This window comes from Coregonus clupeaformis, unplaced genomic scaffold (genome assembly GCF_020615455.1).
Source record: "Coregonus clupeaformis isolate EN_2021a unplaced genomic scaffold, ASM2061545v1 scaf0589, whole genome shotgun sequence".
Lineage (NCBI taxonomy): Eukaryota > Metazoa > Chordata > Actinopteri > Salmoniformes > Salmonidae > Coregonus > Coregonus clupeaformis.
The window spans coordinates 72,501-81,951 of NW_025534044.1; the positions used below are offsets into that span (position 1 = coordinate 72,501).

The 9,451-nt window shown below is 40.8% G+C and overlaps 1 long non-coding RNA gene across 1 annotated transcript in view; it reads right to left on the reverse strand.

Moving 5' to 3' along the window:
* LOC123485166 overlaps positions 1–518 on the reverse strand; it is a 2,500-nt gene extending 1,982 nt beyond the window's left edge. Inside the window, exon 1 of the long non-coding RNA XR_006658882.1 lies at positions 493–518. This is a non-coding gene — a long non-coding RNA (uncharacterized LOC123485166). The remainder of the gene's footprint in view (positions 1–492) is intronic.
* Positions 519–9,451: the final 8,933 nt, after the last annotated feature.

Sequence of the window (9,451 nt, forward strand, 5' to 3'; positions counted from 1 at the left end):
TAGGTGAGACAACCACATATCACAGTCAAATATACAGGATACGAACATTCCATTCCAGCTAAACAATGGATATATAGCATTTAGCCAAAAAAACATTTGGCTAATTCCATCATCTCAAATCCATTAATAAAAAAACTGAGAACAGTAATATTGAAGGTACCCAGTAATATTTAAGGTACCCAAGGCAATCATTGCTGCTGAAAAAATTTGTGGATATAGCGTTTTGGAAATAAATGTAAGAATTCTTAAACAAAATGGTTTTTTGCCAGTAACCGAAAGGTCGCTGGTTCTAATCCCCGAGCCAATTGGTGAAAAATCTGTCGATGTGCCCTTGAGCAAGGCACTTAACCCTAATTGCTCTTGTAAGTCACTCTGGATAAGAGCGTCTGCTAAATGACGTAAATGTATGTAAGATGAATTCTGCTGAAAAAAATTGTGGATATAGCATTTTGGAAATAAACTTAAGAATTCTTAAACAAATTGTCATCTCACCTCTTAGCTTTGGTGTCATGTCCCCCAGAGAGACTCATTTTAGAGGCAGGGACCCCCTCCTCTCTCTTCCCAGAGAGACTAATTTTAGACCACTGACCCCTAAACAGAGATCCAGCATGTTGGTTGTGGTGAACACAGTGACAACTAATTCTAGAATGTCCATTGTTCTCTTTTATTCATGATCTCTTAGAAATAAAACATTAACTAACAGACACATCCAAACAGTCAGGTGATTTAATGCAATGACTTTTTCTAGCCCAATGACTACTCAAAACCCACCAACAAGGCCTGAAAACTAGGCCAAAACATAGCCCCTGATAGGCCTACATGTTATTTCAGACAGCCTCCAGTAGCCTGGGCAAGATGTAGGCAAGATGTATGCTGAATGATTTAGCAGTTTGCTTAGTTCAAATTGACAGACTAATTTATTTAACATGAACAGCAAAACGATGTTGAGGTAGGAAGTGCTTCTGTTACCCAGTAGCCTGCTGGAATAGGCTACTGAGGATGGGGTCGTAATTTCAATCACTGAATCAAATATTAATAATATGGATATGAACTGAATAGGCCTATGCTTGTCAACAACAGCCAGGTTATTTTTATACCTGTAGCCTAATCTGGCTGACTGTTACCTTCAATCTAATGCATTCTAACATCAGATCAGCAATTGCAATAGAACTGTGACCATGGTGACACTTGATAACTTCCAATTGAATTAACTAAACACGGCCATTAATAATTGCATAATAACACAAGGCTACAACAACAATAAACTGAAGTTAAAGGCTATTTATTAAATCTGTTTGCCAGCTCCAGGTAGGCTACACAAGTGGCACAAAATGATTTGCAACGACTCCAGTCATTTCAACATATTTATAGTATAAAATGGCAGGCTACAGTTGCCTAGACAGGCATAACAATGAATAGGCTACTTGATGGCCAACAGATCTATTATTCTCCACATTTAATGTCAGTTTCATTGTGGAGTTTTTCTCATAACAGAAGCAAATGATGGAGTTCCATAACTTCCGTTTTCAAAATGTACACTCGAGAAACCCAAGAACTGAGCATGTGTAAAAACCTTCCCATGATATGGTTTTCCATAAGCAAAGTCGACATTAGAATGCAGTTTAAACCACCTCTGACAGAATGTATCTAACCTGCTCTAGAGCGCCTAAAGTAGTTTTCCTGTGATTTGTCACCTTATTTCTTGATGTGCATCAGTTCTGCAGCGTTAATATGTTTTATGGAATAAGGGTTGTAAAAAAGGTGTCTCCATAATGATAATGACAATGATAATAGCCTACCTTATAACACTAAGGCCTACTGATTAGTTTCCACTTTGAAAACTGCTGTCTGTCAGCAACTAAGCTCAAGTAGCAGTTCTACTTACTAGTACTATCTCATTCCAGGTATTCATTCTTACTCTGTCCTTTAGAATAGATTATTGTTCAGAAATACTTACTTTATTTTTCAATTCTCTCCATATAGTGTTTTCTGCTCTGTCATCTCCAAATGGATCCTGTGCAGAAGAAACATTTACTTTCAGTTTCATCTCAGCCGCCTCCCCACCCTGATTATCAAGTGTTTTATTGGTATCTTCCACTAGAGGGCAGTAAACCCCTGCTGTACCAGCCACCATGTTGACATTCACACCAATATCCCGTTATTATTCAGGATACTTCAGTATTCTGTTTTTGAGTTGATGCATGTTCACATCTTATCCCTGTTACAGATGTTTCTGAGGTCTGCTCAGGCTCAGTTTCACATATCATATGTGATTATGTTTTCATCTGATTGTCAAACAAATCCCTACAAAAAGTAGGCCACCTGTGCAGCTTGATCCAGTCAGCCAGATCCTGTGCAAAATGTCCAAATGTCATCGGTTTGAACGGTTTAATAAGGTTGATAAGGTTGAAAATACTGTTTGCATAATAGTGTCAAAGATAACACCTCTCCTAAACAGGTGTTCTACTCTGCTACCCAGCACCTCTCCTAAACAGGTGTTCTCCTCTGTTAGCCAGCACCTCTCCTAAACAGGTGTTCTACTCTGTTAGCCAGCACCTCTCCTAAACAGGTGTTCTACTCTGTTAGCCAGCACCTCTCCTAAACAGGTGTTCTACTCTGTAAGCCAGCACCTCTCCTAAACAGGTGTTCTACTCTGCTACCCAGCACCTCTCCTAAACAGGTGTTCTACTCTGTTAGCCAGCACCTCTCCTAAACAGGTGTTCTACTATGCTACCCAGCAACTCTCCTAAACAGGTGTTCTACTCTGCTACCCAGCACCTCTCCTAAACAGGTGTTCTACTCTGCTACCCAGCACCTCTCCTAAACAGGTGTTCTACTCTGTTAGCCAGCACCTCTCCTAAACAGGTGTTCTCCTCTGCTACCCAGCACCTCTCCTAAACAGGTGTTCTCCTCTGCTACCCAGCACCTCTCCTAAACAGGTGTTCTACTCTGCTACCCAGCACCTCTCCTAAACAGGTGTTCTCCTCTGCTAGCCATCACCTCTCCTAAACAGGTGTTCTGTTCTGCTACCCAGCACCTCTCCTAAACAGGTGTTCTCTTCTGCTACCCAGCACCTCTCCTAAACAGGTGTGTGTTTCTTTCCCCTCCAGTTTAAGGTAAAGGACACCTGACATTATATTTAAAGCCTTTTGGAATCCACATTTTACACTAAATAAGAAGTGATATTTCCTGGGGCCAGAAAAGGCTCTGCATGGTAGGAATGGCCCAGCAGCACTCCAACACTAGTTTGGTGAATTCCAAATGTTCCCTTTATTCTAGATTATTAACCTGAAATACTCACTTTACTTTCAAACTGCGTTGCAGTTTAGAGATTAAACTATGAGCTGCTCTGTCATCTCATAATGGCCCCTGTACAGATACTTTGTTATTTTCAGTTTCAACTGCAGTCATGGCCTCACCCCTTTATATACCAATAGTAACCAGAGGGTGGCGCTAACAGTCAGTTGCATGTGATAGCAGTAACTCCTGACATTGTGCCAAATCTTGCTTCCTTTTTTTTTTTATAGTGCTTCTTCAAGACATCTCTTATATTATTTTAGCTAAACTTATAATTTACTAGAAACCAGGTATAGTTAAGTGTTTTTTTCTCTCCAAAAAATGATTTACTATAGGCCTATAATAATTGTTAACGGTCCTCAATTAAACTGTATTAAATTATCTGATGATTAGTTGAATCAGGTGTGTAAATCCTGGGCAAGAACAAAAGGATTGAGAAACCCTGAGATAAACATCAAACCATATCATTGAAAAGCTCCTGTACCATCTTCACCAGACGTTTTGCTGATAACAAAACCCAAGAACGAAAACCAAGACCTGAGCATGTGTAAAAACCTTTGCATTATATGGTTTTCCATAAGCAAAGTCGACATTAGAATGCAGTATTTCTTGATGCGCATCAGTTCTACAACGTTAATATGTTTTATGGAATAAGGGTTGTAAAATAGGTGTCTCCTTAATGACAATCTAAATAACATGTATAATAGCCTACCTTATATCTCATTCCAGGTATTCATTCTCTTACTCTGTCCTTTAGAATAGATTATTGTTCAGATTATTGTTCAGAAATACTTACTTTATTTTTCAGTTCTCTCCATATAGTGTTTTCTGCTCTGTCATCTCCAAATGGATCCTGTGCAGAAGAAACATTTACTTTCAGTTTCATCTCAGCCGCCTCCCCACCCTGATTATCAAGTGTTTTATTGGTATCTTCCACTAGAGGGCAGTACACCCCTGCTGTACCAGCCACCATGTTGACATTCACACCAATATCCTGTTATTATTCAGGATATTTCAGTATTCTTTTTTTGAGTTGATGCATGTTCAAATCTTATCCCTGTTACATATGTTTCTGAGGTCTGCTCAGGCTCAGTTTCACATATCATATGTGATTATGTTTTCATCTGATTGGCAAACAAATCCCTACAAAAAGTAGGCCACCTGTGCAGCTTGATCCAGTCAGCCAGATCCTGTGCAAAATGTCCAAATGTCATCGGTTTGAACGGTTTTAAGGTTGATAAGGTTGAAAATACTGTTTGCATACTAGTGTCAAAGATAACACCTCTCCTAAACAGGTGTTCTACTCTGCTACCCAGCACCTCTCCTAAACAGGTGTTCTCCTCTGTTAGCCAGCACCTCTCCTAAACAGGTGTTCTACTCTGTTAGCCAGCACCTCTCCTAAACAGGTGTTCTCCTCTGTTAGCCAGCACCTCTCCTAAACAGGTGTTCTACTCTGTTAGCCAGCACCTCTCCTAAACAGGTGTTATCCTCTGTTAGCCAGCACCTCTCCTAAACAGGTGTTCTACTCTGTTAGCCAGCACCTCTCCTAAACAGGTGTTCTCCTCTGTTAGCCAGCACCTCTCCTAAACAGGTGTTCTACTCTGTTACCCAGCACCTCTCCTAAATAGGTGTTCTCCTCTGTTAGCCAGCACCTCTCCTAAACAGGTGTTCTCCTCTGTTAGCCAGCACCTCTCCTAAACAGGTGTTCTCCTCTGTTACCCAGCACCTCTCCTAAACAGGTGTTCTCCTCTGTTACCCAGCACCTCTCCTAAACAGGTGTTCTACTCTGTTAGCCAGCACCTCTCCTAAACAGGTGTTCTCCTCTGTTAGCCAGCACCTCTCCTAAACAGGTGTTCTCCTCTGTTACCCAGCACCTCTCCTAAACAGGTGTTCTCCTCTGTTACCCAGCACCTCTCCTAAACAGGTGTTCTACTCTGTTAGCCAGCACCTCTCCTAAACAGGTGTTCTCCTCTGCTAGCCATCACCTATCCTAAACAGGTGTTCTGTTCTGCTACCCAGCACCTCTCCTAAACAGGTGTTCTCTTCTGCTACCCAGCACCTCTCATAAACAGGTGTGTGTTTCTTTCCCCTCCAGTTTAAGGTAAAGGACACCTGACTTTATATTTAAAGCCTTTTGGAATCCACATTTTACACTAAATAAGAAGTGATATTTCCTGGGGCCAGAAAAGGCTCTGCATGGTAGGAATGGCCCAGCAGCACTCCAACACTAGTTTGGTGAATTCCAAATGTTCCCTTTATTCTAGATTATTAACCTGAAATACTCACTTTACTTTCAAACTGCGTTGCAGTTTAGAGATTAAACTATGAGCTGCTCTGTCATCTCATAATGGCCCCTGTACAGATACTTTGTTATTTTCAGTTTCAACTGCAGTCATGGCCTCACCCCTTTATATACCAATAGTAACCAGAGGGTGGCGCTAACAGTCAGTTGCATGTGATAGCAGTAACTCCTGACATTGTGCCAAATCTTGCTTCCTTTTTTTATAGTGCTTCTTCTTTAATCTCTTATATTATTTTAGCTAAACTTATAATTTACTAGAAACCAGGTATAGTTAAGTGTTTTTTTCTCTCCAAAAAATGATTTACTATAGGCCTATAATAATTGTTAACGGTCCTCAATTAAACTGTATTAAATTATCTGATGATTAGTTGAATCAGGTGTGTAAATCCTGGGCAAGAACAAAAGGATTGAGAAACCCTGAGATAAACATCAAACCATATCATTGAAAAGCTCCTGTACCATCTTCACCAGACGTTTTGCTGATAACAAAACCCAAGAACGAAACCCAAGACCTGAGCATGTGTAAAAACCTTTGCATTATATGGTTTTCCATAAGCAAAGTCGACATTAGAATGCAATATTTCATGATGCGCATCAGTTCTACAACGTTAATATGTTTCATGGAAAAAGGGTTGTAAAATAGGTTTCTCCATAATGACAATCTAAATAACATGTATAATAGCCTACCTTATATCTCATTCCAGGTATTCATTCTCTTACTCTGTCCATTAGAATAGATTATTGTTCAGATTATTGTTCAGAAATACTTACTTTATTTTTCAGTTCTCTCCATATAGTGTTTTCTGCTCTGTCATCTCCAAATGGATCCTGTGCAGAAGAAACATTTACTTTCAGTTTCATCTCAGCCGCCTCCCCACCCTGATTATCAAGTGTTTTATTGGTATCTTCCACTAGAGGGCAGTACACCCCTGCTGTACCAGCCACCATGTTGACATTCACACCAATATCCCGTTATTATTCAGGATACTTCAGTATTCTGTTTTTGAGTTGATGCATGTTCACATCTTATCCCTGTTACAGATGTTTCTGAGGTCTGCTCCGGCTCAGTTTCACATATCATATGTGATTATGTTTTCATCTGATTGTCAAACAAATCCCTACAAAAAGTAGGCCACCTGTGCAGCTTGATCCAGTCAGCCAGATCCTGTGCAAAATGTCCAAATGTCATCGGTGTGAACGGTTTAATAAGGTTGATAAGGTTGAAAATACTGTTTGCATAATAGTGTCAAAGATAACACCTCTCCTAAACAGGTGTTCTACTCTACTACCCAGCACCTCTCCTAAACAGGTGTTCTACTCTGTTAGCCAGCACCTCTCCTAAACAGGTGTTCTACTCTGTTAGCCAGCACCTCTCCTAAACAGGTGTTCTCCTCTGCTACCCAGCACCTCTCCTAAACAGGTGTTCTCCTCTGCTACCCAGCACCTCTCCTAAACAGGTGTTCTACTCTGTTAGCCAGCACCTCTCCTAAACAGGTATTCTCCTCTGTTAGCCAGCACCTCTCCTAAACAGGTGTTCTCCTCTGCTAGCCAGCACCTCTCCTAAACAGGTGTTCTCCTCTGTTACCCAGCACCTCTCCTAAACAGGTGTTCTACTCTGTTAGCCAGCACCTCTCCTAAACAGGTGTTCTACTCTGTTAGCCAGCACCTCTCCTAAACAGGTGTTCTACTCTGTTACCCAGCACCTCTCCTAAACAGGTGTTCTCTTCTGCTACCCAGCACCTCTCCTAAACAGGTGTTCTACTCTGTTACCCAGCACCTCTCCTAAACAGGTGTTCTCTTCTGCTAGCCAGCACCTCTCCTAAACAGGTGTTCTACTCTGTTACCCAGCACCTCTCCTAAACAGGTGTTCTCCTCTGCTAGCCAGCACCTCTCCTAAACAGGTGTTCTACTATGCTACCCAGCACCTCTCCTAAACAGGTGTTCTACTCTGCTACCCAGCACCTCTCCTAAACAGGTGTTCTACTATGCTACCCAGCACCTCTCCTAAACAGGTGTTCTCCTCTGTTAGCCAGCACCTCTCCTAAACAGGTGTTCTCCTCTGTTACCCAGCACCTCTCCTAAACAGGTGTTCTGTTCTGCTACCCAGCACCTCTCCTAAACAGGTGTTCTCTTCTGCTACCCAGCACCTCTCCTAAACAGGTGTGTGTTTCTTTCCCCTCCAGTTTAAGGTAAAGGACACCTGACTTTATATTTAAAGCCTTTTGGAATCCACATTTTACACTAAATAAGAAGTGATATTTCCTGGGGCCAGAAAAGGCTCTGCATGGTAGGAATGGCCCAGCAGCACTCCAACACTAGTTTGGTGAATTCCAAATGTTCCCTTTATTCTAGATTATTAACCTGAAATACTCACTTTACTTTCAAACTGCGTTGCAGTTTAGAGATTAAACTATGAGCTGCTCTGTCATCTCATAATGGCCCCTGTACAGATACTTTGTTATTTTCAGTTTCAACTGCAGTCATGACCTCACCCCTTTATATACCAATAGTAACCAGAGGGTGGCGCTAACAGTCAGTTGCATGTGATAGCAGTAACTCCTGACATTGTGCCAAATCTTGCTTCCTTTTTTTTTTATAGTGCTTCTTCAAGACATCTCTTACATTATTTTAGCTAAACTTATAATTTACTAGAAACCAGGTATAGTTAAGTGTTTTTTTTCTCTCCAAAAATGATTTACTATAGGCCTATAATAATTGTTAACGGTCCTCAATTAAACTGTATTAAATTATCTGATGATTAGTTGAATCAGGTGTGTAAGTCCTGGGCAAGAACAAAAGGATTGAGAAACCCTGAGATAAACATCAAACCATATCATTGAAAAGCTCCTGTACCATCTTCACCAGACGTTTTGCTGATAACAAAACCCAAGAACGAAACCCAAGACCTGAGCATGTGTAAAAACCTTTGCATTATATGGTTTTCCATAAGCAAAGTCGACATTAGAATGCAGTATTTCTTGATGCGCATCAGTTCTACAACGTTAATATGTTTTATGGAATAAGGGTTGTAAAATAGGTTTCTCCATAATGACAATCTAAATAACATGTATAATAGTCTACCTTATATCTCATTCCAGGTATTCATTCTCTTACTCTGTCCATTAGAATAGACTATTGTTCGGAAATACTTACTTTATTTTTTAGTTCTCTCCATATAGTGTTTTCTGCTCTGTCATCTCCAAATGGATCCTGTGCAGAAGAAACATTTACTTTCAGTTTAATCTCAGCCGCCTCCCCACCCTGATAATCAAGTGTTTTATTGGTATCTTCCACTAGAGGGCAGTAAACCCCTGCTGTACCAGCCACCATGTTGATATTCACACCAATATCCCGTTATTATTCAGGATACTTCAGTATTCTGTTTTTGAGTTGATGCATGTTCACATCTTATCCCTGTTACAGATGTTTCTGAGGTCTGCTCAGGCTCAGTTTCACATATCATATGTGATTATGTTTTCATCTGATTGTCAAACAAATCCCTACAAAAAGTAGGCCACCTGTGCAGCTTGATCCAGTCAGCCAGATCCTGTGCAAAATGTCCAAATGTCATCGGTTTGAACGGTTTAATAAGGTTGATAAGGTTGAAAATACTGTTTGCATAATAGTGTCAAAGATAACACCTCTCCTAAACAGGTGTTCTACTCTGCTACCCAGCACCTCTCCTAAACAGGTGTTCTCCTCTGTTACCCAGCACCTCTCCTAAACAGGTGTTCTCCTCTGTTACCCAGCACCTCTCCTAAACAGGTGTTCTACTCTGTTAGCCAGCACCTCTCATAAACAGGTGTTCTCCTCTGTTAGCCAGCACCTCTCCTAAACAGGTGTTCTACTCTG